The sequence below is a fragment of the Acipenser ruthenus genome, chromosome 47 (genome assembly GCF_902713425.1).
Source record: "Acipenser ruthenus chromosome 47, fAciRut3.2 maternal haplotype, whole genome shotgun sequence".
Taxonomy (NCBI): domain Eukaryota; kingdom Metazoa; phylum Chordata; class Actinopteri; order Acipenseriformes; family Acipenseridae; genus Acipenser; species Acipenser ruthenus.
Genome location: NC_081235.1, coordinates 1,334,200 through 1,345,411, shown reverse-complemented (window position 1 = coordinate 1,345,411; position 11,212 = coordinate 1,334,200). Strand labels below are relative to the sequence as shown.

Genomic DNA, 11,212 nt, shown 5'->3' with positions numbered 1-11,212 from the left:
AACCGAACACAATGTTCTAGATGAGGTCTTACTAATGCATTGTAAAGTTTTAACATTACTTCCCTTGATTTAAATTCAACACTTTTCACTATATTTGAGAATCTTATTGGCCTTTTTTTATAGCTTCCCCACATAGTCTAGAGGAAGACATTTCTTCAATTTCAGTATCTCACATGTGGCATTGATAATGGACATTTGTATTGCCTGTGTGCAGTACCTTAAACATTGCTCTATTAAATGTAATTTGCCATGTGTCTGCCCGGTTCTGAATGCTGTCTAGGTCATTTTGAATGACCTTTGCTGCTGCAACAGTGTTTGCCACTCCTCCTATTTTTGTGTCGTCGGCAAATTTAACAAGTTTGCTTACTATACCAGAATCAGAAGTCATTAATGTAGATTAGAAATAGTCGAGGACCTAATGCTGATACCTGTGGTACACCAATGGTTACCTTGCTTCATTTTGAGGTTTCTCCTCTAATCAGTACTTTCTGTTTTCTACATGTTAACCACTCCCTAATCCATGTGCACGCATTTTCTTTGAATCCCTAATGTGTTCAGTTTGAGAATTAATCTTTTATGCGGGACTTTGTCAAAAACTTTCTGGAAATCTAAATAAACCATGTCCTATTCTTTGCAATTATCCATGGTCTATGTTCTTCTTTCATTTCTTTTGAGTACTATTGGGAGGATCTCATCCGGCCCAGGGGATTTGTTTATTTTAAGAGCTTCTAGTCCCTTTAACACTTCTGCCTCTTATGCTAAAGTTATTTAAAACTAGATATGAACAGGTTGACATGTGGGGCATGTTGTCCATATCATCCTTTTGTAAAAACTTGTGAAAAGTAATCATTAAATATATTTGCTATTTTTTTCCATCTATGATGTTGCTATTTGTATCTCGGGCATTTTACTTCCTCCTTGAATGTTCTTTTGCTGTTCTAATATTGGAGAAATGGGTTTTAGCCTACCTTGGTAATGTTCATTTCTATCGCTCTCTTGGCCTTTCTAACTTCCTTTTTGACTTGCATTTGCAGTTTCAAGTACTCTTTCTGTGTACTTAGTTTTAATAGATCAATTAAATATATTCAGAGAAAGGCACTTTTACAGAGCATTTTAAAAAGGGACCAAAAACATTTTGGCCATTTTGTTTTAGATTTAGATTTTGTCTACTTTTGGGATGTATTTGTTTTGTGCCTCTAGTACTACTTATTATTAATAGCCATCCTTTCTCTGTGAATGTTTGTTTGCTCTAAATTACTCCAATCTACTTCTGTTAGTCTTTTGTTTCATTCCTCACTGGTAAATCCATCAGTCACATATGAACAGGAGGATGTTGGGAAATGTAGTTCTGAGAGGTCCATGCAGGTACATCTGAAGCCATCTTGAGGCAGGGAATGCAATTTAGAAGTTTAAAAAAGTGGTCAAAATATAAATAAAACTACACACACCTTACGTAAACAGTTGTATCAACACTTGGGAATGTAACAATAAAATAAAGGTCCTTATGTACCCTTTACAAACTTACTGAACATAAACATAAGAATCTTTGAACAAGATGCAGTCATGGGGCTCATCAGAGCTCTTCTGGTTCAGAGTAAGTGATTGATCTCAAAAGCTTGTCTAGTTTGATCTGCCTGAACAACATGACTAGGTAGTTGTTCCATACCCTCTGTATGAAGGAGTGACTCTGTTTTTAATGAAGTCCACAGTCAAGTTGTAAACCAAAGCGAAATAGGGTTCCTGTTTATTAACATTGCATCACAGGCCTAAACGGGCACATACAGTATCCTTTAGTCTTCTGAGAAATGACAGAGGCAATTTTAGTATTTTACATAATTTCATAGAAATATAAAGTGGCAAATGATTCAACTAAATAGCTAGACATTGCTTGTTGACAATGCATTAGCTTTGTTATCCCAATAATTAGTCACAAACATGGGTTATGTTTATGGGAGATATGACTATATAGTAATTTAAAGCAGAATATATAATGATGGACCACTAGTGTGCTCGTAAAAATAACTGCTTGACAACTGCATATTCCAAATTAAAAGAACCAAAGGACACTTAATAGAAGAGATGAGGGAATGATCTTGAAATTGCTAATAATAGGTTTGAAAATGTGTATAACTTTGTTTATTTCAGCTTTATAATCTAATGCAAGAGAGACAAAGCTGCACTGTGCAAAATTGAGCTGGTGTCGGTAATTCTGTGATTCAACATCAATTGTAATGCTGAAATATGAAGTGAAACCAGCTTATGTGTTTTATTCCTCGCCAACAGAATGTTCTGAAAGGTTTGCATAGGGTACTTCATTAAGCACATCATAAATAATGTGTTTATATTGAATTGGTATTTGAAACTATTCTGTCCCACCACCCTGTGTGACGCTGTAATCCTTCAGCTTGTTTTGAACATATTTCTCCCATTTTTTATCATCTACCTTCTTAATACGTTTGAATATTAGCTTACGGGGATTCCCAGTCCGTAGGTCTCCCAGTCTCTTGGAGGGATTTACGGTGCACCCCACTTTGTAGTAATCTGTGTCTTTTTCACGAATTACATATATATAACATTCATTGCCAGTCACAGGTGAGTAGTTATCAGCATCTTCTTGACTGGTTGATTCGCTTTCTGACATGCTGTGAACAAAAAAAATTATTACTATTTTATTATGTAACTGGAACAGCGTACCACCACCGCTTCTCGCTTGCTTCCAGGCTCTGACGAGTTACCAGCTGAGGTTTGTTTACAAAGAACCGTAGCTCAGGGTTGGTCAGCTGTTGTTCCTTGACTGACTGGTGGGTGTGTCCCTGCTATAAAAGAGCTGCTACCCCCTTCACCCTCCGGCTGTTGTGGAGCTGGAGTCCACACTTTCAGAGCCACAGGGCCACATTTCTTTATTTGGGAGTAAATGCAAAATCCCAGTGACCTAACCTTTGACCAGCGAATGTGGAACCTGGATCAAAGATTGTGTGAGGTTTATATAAGTATAGGGGTTGGGGCATCAACAGCGCACCTCTTTTGATAGGGAGATTAGCACACACTATAGGAAACATGTGTTTTCATTGTAAAACATCCTGGCCCATATTCATAAAACTTACCATCTCCTTTATCGTGCCAGTAATAGTGTTTAACATGTCAGTACTTCATCGGGTGATGCGTAATATCATTTACCGTCAATCATCACTCATCACGACCAATTTTCTCATTGACATCTTATTCGTCTGCATTGTGCCGTTAACGCATCCTTATCAGCATCATAATTAAAATGTGCTTCAGAACAGGTGGAGTGAAATGTGTCTTAAAGGGATCATTTACATGTTTAGTAACATGTATTTAAGCCAATAGTAATAATAAAAACTGTTTTATTTAATTTTGGGAATTAAGTATTTTGTTATTTGAAATGCATACATTACATTGCACTGTTATTATTAGAACAGGATAGGCTGCTCACTGGTTGGAAAAACATATCCATCACGTTTTGTAGCCTTTTTATTGCAGTTTTCACGGATTTATTTGTTATTTCTAACAAATCCGTGAAAAAATACATGTAATGTAACACTTTTTTTTTGTTTGTTTAAACTTGGCGATTCAACAGTTACCCGCAGATACATCTGAAAAACATTATCGTTCAGCAATTAAATTTTAGGTTTTCACAAGATATGCACATCGGAAGTGAACGACACAAATACAATACAAATGTCGCTAGACATGAAAAGAAAAGACGAAATAAAATAAATAAAACACAGCAGAGCATGGGAACACCATACACTAAAAAAGGAAACCGTTTAGGGAATTCAACCGGCTTGTGAAAGAGCTAATGTGGTTTATTATTTTATTATTATTATTATTATTATTATTATTATTATTATTATTATTATTATTGGTCAACATTATTGAAACAAAGAAGCATCATTTTACAGAAATAAAAAACCAGTGTGTGGCGCTCCGTCACCGACTAATATTACGGTGAAATAGTGATAGACATGCCATCAATTTCCAGTTCTGCTATTTCTTGACATGTGCGTGTCTTTTATAACCAGACACTGGCATCATAAAGAACCATTATATTTTTCGACTTTTAATAATTAAATTCTCATTGATGTAGATTTTTTTTGTATTATTTCTGTGGTAATCTCTGCGTGAGCGAGACACTGACAGTCTGACAGCTGCTACCTTTGACCTTATTCTGATTGGTCCATTGCGACGCGAACAGCGTGTAGCAAACTATAAATAAAACAAATGTATTTCTGTATTTGCTCGCTTCATTTACGCCAATCGCTTCACTTGTGTTGTGCCTTATTCAATTTAAATCAATAATTTTCATTGTTTGATTCGCAAGCTCACGTCCTGTGTGCATATCTCCTAACAATGCAAGCCCATGCCATTTGACGTGTTTGATTTGGCATTATTTATATGTTGCAGAGATGCGCTTACACTCCGACTTTTAAGACTGTTTGGTAACATTTATGTATTTAGCTATATCTGGAATTTTCTTGTTAAATCTCTGAAAAAATACGCGATTTACAATAATCCAGGAACTTTTTTTTTTTTTTTTTTTACACTTATCGGCACTGTTCACTGCAGTTTCACTGACACGCTCGCCGCTTCAAACATAATTTCTCCGGTTCTACAAGTCCTAGAGTAATCGTCAACGGCTCATTTGAAAGGTAAGTACTTGGCCTAATTAGCTGTTTTTTATGTATTTATTTAAAATGTTTTTTTTTTTTTTTTTTTTTTAACATAACTGCCTCTTTAGTCATTCGCGACCGCCTTAGTGGGAGGGGGAGGAGGGGAGCGCGCCCGCCCCCAAGTTTGCACACCACTGCCTTATACAACTGCAGGTCATTTTAGAGCCGATTCCTTGTTTATTTGCATTGATTTCATGTAAACTGATTTAAATTATTGTTTATTGCGTAGAAATACTTTTTAATTTTTTTTTGACCATCTCTCTTCCTCCCTCCAAGCATTAGTTGGTAAGCCATCTCCAAATTCTAATTCAGAGTAAACTATTCATTGTGAACTGCTTTAATATAGGCCTATTTTTTTTCTACAAATACAGACTCGGTCAAGATAAAGGTAAAAACGAGTGACCTTGTTTTGCAGTTTTAAATGTTCTTTTGTTTAAATTAAGAATCAGAATCGTCTCTAAATTTTAAAGGGACGTCATGTGATCAAAAATACCCCCCCCCCCCTCCCCCCAAACATAGCCATAGATCGACAGATCGACAGAGATAGCGTACATGCATGTTGTGTTTGAATGACACGTATGCCATATTTGGACAATTCCGGTAGCATTTAAATGGTGGCTTTGCAGCTAATGTGTAATTATGGATATACTGCTGTTAATGAACAATGTTTAACAAATGTGACACTGTGGTGTTGCCCGCTATTGAAACAGGCGGAAGTGAGAGACTTGGAGGCGGAAAGCTGCAGTGAAGTGCTTCTAGAGCACGTCTATTCACAGTCCGTAGAATAGAAACAAAGCAGAAACGCCACCAAAACACCAACACTCTCTCCACAGCCAACCCGTTTCCCCTTATACCCAGTGAACAATAACGTGAATAATGAAACAATTAACTGTACAATCACCATTCCCACGTGAATAAACCCAAACCCTACATTCCCATGTGAACAATTAACACACACTGACACACACACCACACACACTGACACACACTCCCCCTTATATGCACACCGCATACTAGCCCTTTGGCCACCTCCCCCCTTTGAATGCCCACATTCTGGTTGGGTGGGAGAGAGGGAATGCTGAGGCTAAATTAGAGTATTTTCTATTTTTATTTAAGTAGAATTTTCAGAGACTATTAACTCATTTTTTTAGAATGGAAAACTATTTTGTTAAATAAAATATCAAATCTTTTTTTTTTTTGGTTCATTAACGTATAGTTTAGCTGGAGCACAGGTATAAAAGAGGAGCGGGGAGATGGCTCCTTCGCTCAGTCTAGTTCAGGACTGAAGAGCAGCAGCTGTGCTCCTAGTCTTTTTCACTGTGATAGTCTTAGCTTGGCTGATTTTGTGTTGCTTTTAAATCAGTTTTAACACAGTTTTAAATAGATAAGTTGGATTTGAATCAGAAACATGAACATGTTTCAGTGTATCTTACAAATATATGCTTGTTGTTCTTAGATGGCCAATTACCACATATAAAATAGAAATCAAGAAAACGTAGAGTTTTAAAAACTTCAATATCAAATTTTTTTTTAAATAAGATACAAAATAAGTTTTCAAATAAAAAAAGAACAGGAATACAGAAAAGTCTGTTTTGCACTTTTGAATTCACAAATGTAGCTCCACCTAGTTCCTTATTTTTTGCACTGCATCTATTGTTTTGTAAGTGCCTGTATTATACTGATATCTGCCAAACTTCAGAGCTCTAAATTGGATTTAACAAATATGGAGGAGATTCCTTAAATGATGAATTAACGTAACATGAGAAACTACAAACATTTTGAAGAATAACAGAAACATACCTGGCAAAGTAAGACGGATCTCGTCGACTCAGACTGACTTCTCAAGTGAATCTGCACAAAAATAAGGAAGTCCAAGTCTTTATCAGATCAGCAAAAACTAAACTACTTCAACTAAACAGGGTTAGATTACAGGTGAACGAGCCAGAATTATTCAAGGTGTAGTCGAGCCAAATATGAGCGAGTATCCAGATGCACAGTACATGGAAATATTTAACAGGGAATGTGTTGTTCAAATCTATATCTACATGACTAGGTAACTCATTTCATACTCCCAAACTTTGCCATTGCCACACTGCGTGAAGAAGTGTCTCTTTTTAATGAAGTCCACAAGATCACGAGTTAACTGAATAGCAAGACATTACTTTTTGACAATGCAGTAGCTACTGTATGTTATCCCAATAACTAGTCGCAGCCATGTGTTCTGTAAATGGGAGATTTGACCATAGTAATTAAGGCAGCATATATAATGGTAATCAAATTAGCCAAAAGACTCTTAAAAAGAAGAAATGAGGAAATGATATTGCAATTATTCAGGGATGCCTTTCCTGTCAGTAACCAACCAGCTGCTGCTTCCCCTCATGACTGATATGCGTTGCAGCCACTAAATGGGGTGATAAGAGCTAGGAAGCAAAGCAGTAAGAGACTTCCTGGAAGTTGAGGAAAGAACTTTTGTGTACTACCAGAGGTCTTACATTTTGCTATTATGTGTGTGTCTTTCAAAACTGCACATTTGAGACTTATCGTTGGGTCACGCTTTATTTTAGGGGTGTCAATTAACTGTTAACCAGGTAATAGACATAAGCTTGATTTCTCTTTCTATTAATTGTTTATAAATAGATAAGTTATTCATTATCTTTTATTAATGGCCAGGTGAAACATAAATATCTATTTAAATAGTAAACCATTTTTGTATGCTCCCAGTGATTTTATATTTATTTTTTGCTAAATTTATCTTGAAATAAGTGTAAACCATAGTCGTGTGTGTACTTTAAGTTTAAATGGTGTTGTATAATGGAGTATTTTCAGATGATTCAAACAAACCTACACGCATTTTGTGGTGTCAGTGCCAATTCCTGCTGTCATTTTTTTTTCGACATTCAAATACTGCAAATTCCCCGTGTGATCCCTGCTTACTCGGTATCTTCCAAGCAGAACCCTTCTTGGATTTGTGTGCAAGGCATGAGTGAGACCCTTCATGTATCATCCTTTCCCAGTTCTTCTCTAACCCTGCGGTTATGCTCTTGCAGAGAACACATTGGCAACTGTGGTTAGTTGTTTGTTGATGGTCCAGACAGTTCTCCAGAAGCACAGTGTTTATTGCTTTTTATTCCTGTGTAGATCGCACTATCACTATATTCTCTAGACTCACTTGTTTAAAAACTGCACTCTAGATTACTATATATTCAACTATTTGTATGTAGTTTTTATACATTGTAGATTGGTTCTTGCATTTTAACCAGTACTGCCCTTTAACTTCTGTAAATTGCTTTGGATTAAGAGGAGCAGGGAGATGGCTCCTTCGCTCGGTCTAGTTCAGGACTGAAATGCAGCAGCTGTGCTACTAGTCTTTTTCACTGATAGTCTCAGCTTGGCTGTTCTTTGTTTGTTTGGTTGGTTTGCAAGCCTGTGTGTTACTGCAACTGAATGGGAGGAGAGGAACTTGTTTGTGTTTTGAGCATTTCCTGTGCAATGACCCCACCTCTCCAGTCCAGCTAGTCATTTTTCAATGTTAATAAATGAAAAACTAGCTGAAAGGAATATATTTTCTAGGTGATCTGTAAATATATTTATTGATGTTATATGTGAAATGCTTTCGAGCTGTATACATTGTACATTTTCAGGATGCATAAATTATAAATCGGATCATTTAAAAAATGAGGATTTGTTCTTGGTTATCCATAAAAAGTAAGTACCTACTGTCTTAATTACAGTATGAAATGTAATTTAATCTGATTTCCTAGTAAGAGGTGACACCCAAACAGCTTGTTGTCACCAATAACAAGGTGGCATCCCCAAGCTCATTATTTTGCACTGCAATTTATTAACATAAGAAAGTTTACAAACGAGAGGAGGCCATTCAGCCCATCTTGCTTGTTTGGTTGTTAGTAGCTTATTGATCCCAGAATCTCATCAAGCAGCTTCTTGAAGGATCCCAGGGTGTCAGCTTCAACAACATTACTGGGGAGTTGGTTCCAGACCCTCACAATTGTCTGTGTAAAAAAAAAAAAAAAAAAAAAAAAAAAAAAAAAGTGCTTCCTATTTTCTGTTCTGAATGCCCGTTTATCTAATCTCCATTTATGGCCCCTGGGCCTTGTTTCTTTTTTTCAGGTTAAAGTCCCCTGGGTCGACATTGTCAATACTTTTTAGGATTTTGAATGTTTGAATCAGATCGCCACGTAGTCTTCATTGTTCAAGACTGAATAGATTCAATTCTTTTAGCCTGTCTGCATACAACATCCCTTTTAAACCCGGGATAATTCTGGTCCCTCTGCTTTGGACTCTTTCTAGAGTAGCAATATCATTTTTGTAACAAGGTGACCAGAACTGAACGCAATATTCTAGATAAGGTATTACTAATGCATTGTAAAGTGTGTTTTTTTTTTTTTTTTTTTTAACATTACTTCCCTTGATTTTAAATTCAACACAATATATCCGAGCATCTTGTTGGCCTTTTTTATAGCTTCCCCACATTGTCTAGACTTGCTTAACATTATAGTTCCGGGATGTGTTCCTCATTCTAAACATTTTCTTAACAAGTCATTTTTTTTTATTTCTCAAACATATCTCCAAAACCTCACTACTGCCAAGAGTGTCTGAGCTATCAATCTTCCGCTCCTACTATGTACTGTATTTGCAGAACCAAAGCACTGTTGCTGGATACTCGACTGAAGCACTAACCTTGCACTAGCACTACTTTTGTCTTTGTATACAAAAATTGTTTTAGGACATTTCCGAGTCAACAAACTCCTAGGTCTTTTATAGATTCCTTCAATTTCAGTATCACCCATATGATATTTCTAATGCACATTTTTATTGCCTGCGTGCAGTACATTACACTGAATGACCTTTGCTGCTGCAACAGGTTTGCCAACAAGTTTGCTTACTATACCAGAATCTAAATCATTTAATGTAGATTAGGAATAGCAGAGGACCTAATACTGATCCCTGTGGTACACCACTGGTTACCTCACTCCATTTTGAGGTTTCTCCTCTAATCAGTACTTTCTGTTTTTTACATGTTAACCACTCCCTAATCCATGTGCATGCATTTTCTTTGAATCCCTAATGTGTTCAGTTTGAGAATTAATCTTTTATGCGGGACTTTGTCAAAAACTTTATGGAAATCTAAATAAACCATGTCCTATTCTTTGCAATTATCTATTGACTGTCTACCAGGATACTGTTACCATATAGGTAATTTTCCATTTTGGGTCTTATTATAGTTTACATAGAATAGAAGTCAGGCTTATTGGTCTATAGTTACCTGGTTTGGTTTTGTCTCCCTTTGTGGCTCGGTATTACGTTTGCAATTCTCCAGTCTGTCGGTACAACCCCTGTGTCAAGAGACTGTTGCATGATCTTGGTTAGCAGTTTGTAAATTTTACTTCTATCATTTCTTTGAGTACTATTGGGAGGATCTCATCTGGCCCAGGGGATTTGTTTATTTTAAGAGCTTCTAGTCCCTTTTAACACTTTTGCCTCTGTTATGCTAAAATTATTTAAAACTGGATAGGAACAGGTCGAAATGTGGGGCATGTCTGTGTCCTCCTTTGTAAAAACCTTTTCTGTGGATGTTTTCTCTATTTTATTCCAATCTACTTAGGTTAGTCTCTTTTTCATATCTTCAAAGTTTGCTTTTCTAATTGTAAACCTTGGCTTTAGTCTTTTGGGGTTTTAAAAATCACTTGTTTTAAATAGATAAGTTGTATTTGAATCAAACATGAACATTTTTCCGTGTGTTACAATATGTGCTTGGTATTCTTAGATTGCCAATTAGCACATTTAAAAACAAATCAAGAAAACAGTTTTATAAAAACTTCAAATTCTTTTCTCTTTTTGATACAAAAGTTTTCAAATACAAACAGGTACACAAGTCTGTTTTGCACTTTTGTTGAATTCATGAATAATGTAGCTCACCTAGTTCCTTATTTTTTGCACTGCATCTATTTTGTAAGTGCCTGTATTATACTGATATCTGCCAAACTTCAGAGCTCGAAATTGGATGTAACAAATATGGAGGAGATTCCTTAAATGATGAATTAACGTAACATGAGATAAAAACTACAAACATTTTGAAGAATAACAGACATACCTGGCAAAGTAAGACGGATCTCTCCGGCTCAGACTGACTTCTCAAGTGAATCTGCACAAAAATGAGGAAGTCCAAGTCTTTATCAGATCAGTAAAAGTGAAACTATTTTTATAATGAAACACAAAGAAATTAAACTGAAAGCAGTTCTACCAATAGGCGTATGCTTACTCACACAGACTTGCTGAACAGCATTTTGTTGTGTTATTTATTTGTGTTGTCTGCTTTTTGATGGATTTTGTTCGCTTGCTTCTTATTTCTGGGATCTTTAATGTCTGCCTGCATGGGCTTTATAGTTTTAATTGTAAAAGTGCTTTGTGCTCCTAAATTGGAAGTATGGGTTTAAGTGTTCGCTAATATTGACATTTTCTTATTGCTTTAATTTTTTACTTTTCTTTTTTCTTGTAGC

General features: G+C 36.1%; 1 long non-coding RNA gene across 1 annotated transcript; it reads right to left on the bottom strand.

Annotated features, from left to right (window-relative positions):
- Positions 1–1,714: 1,714 nt before the first annotated feature.
- LOC117966321 (uncharacterized) lies at positions 1,715–10,903 on the bottom strand. Its single transcript, XR_004661659.2, has 4 exons — positions 10,807–10,903; positions 9,979–10,061; positions 6,495–6,545; positions 1,715–2,642 (listed from the first exon to the last, which is right to left on the bottom strand). It is a non-coding gene; the product is annotated as an uncharacterized LOC117966321 (long non-coding RNA).
- Between the last annotated feature and the right edge of the window lie 309 nt (positions 10,904–11,212).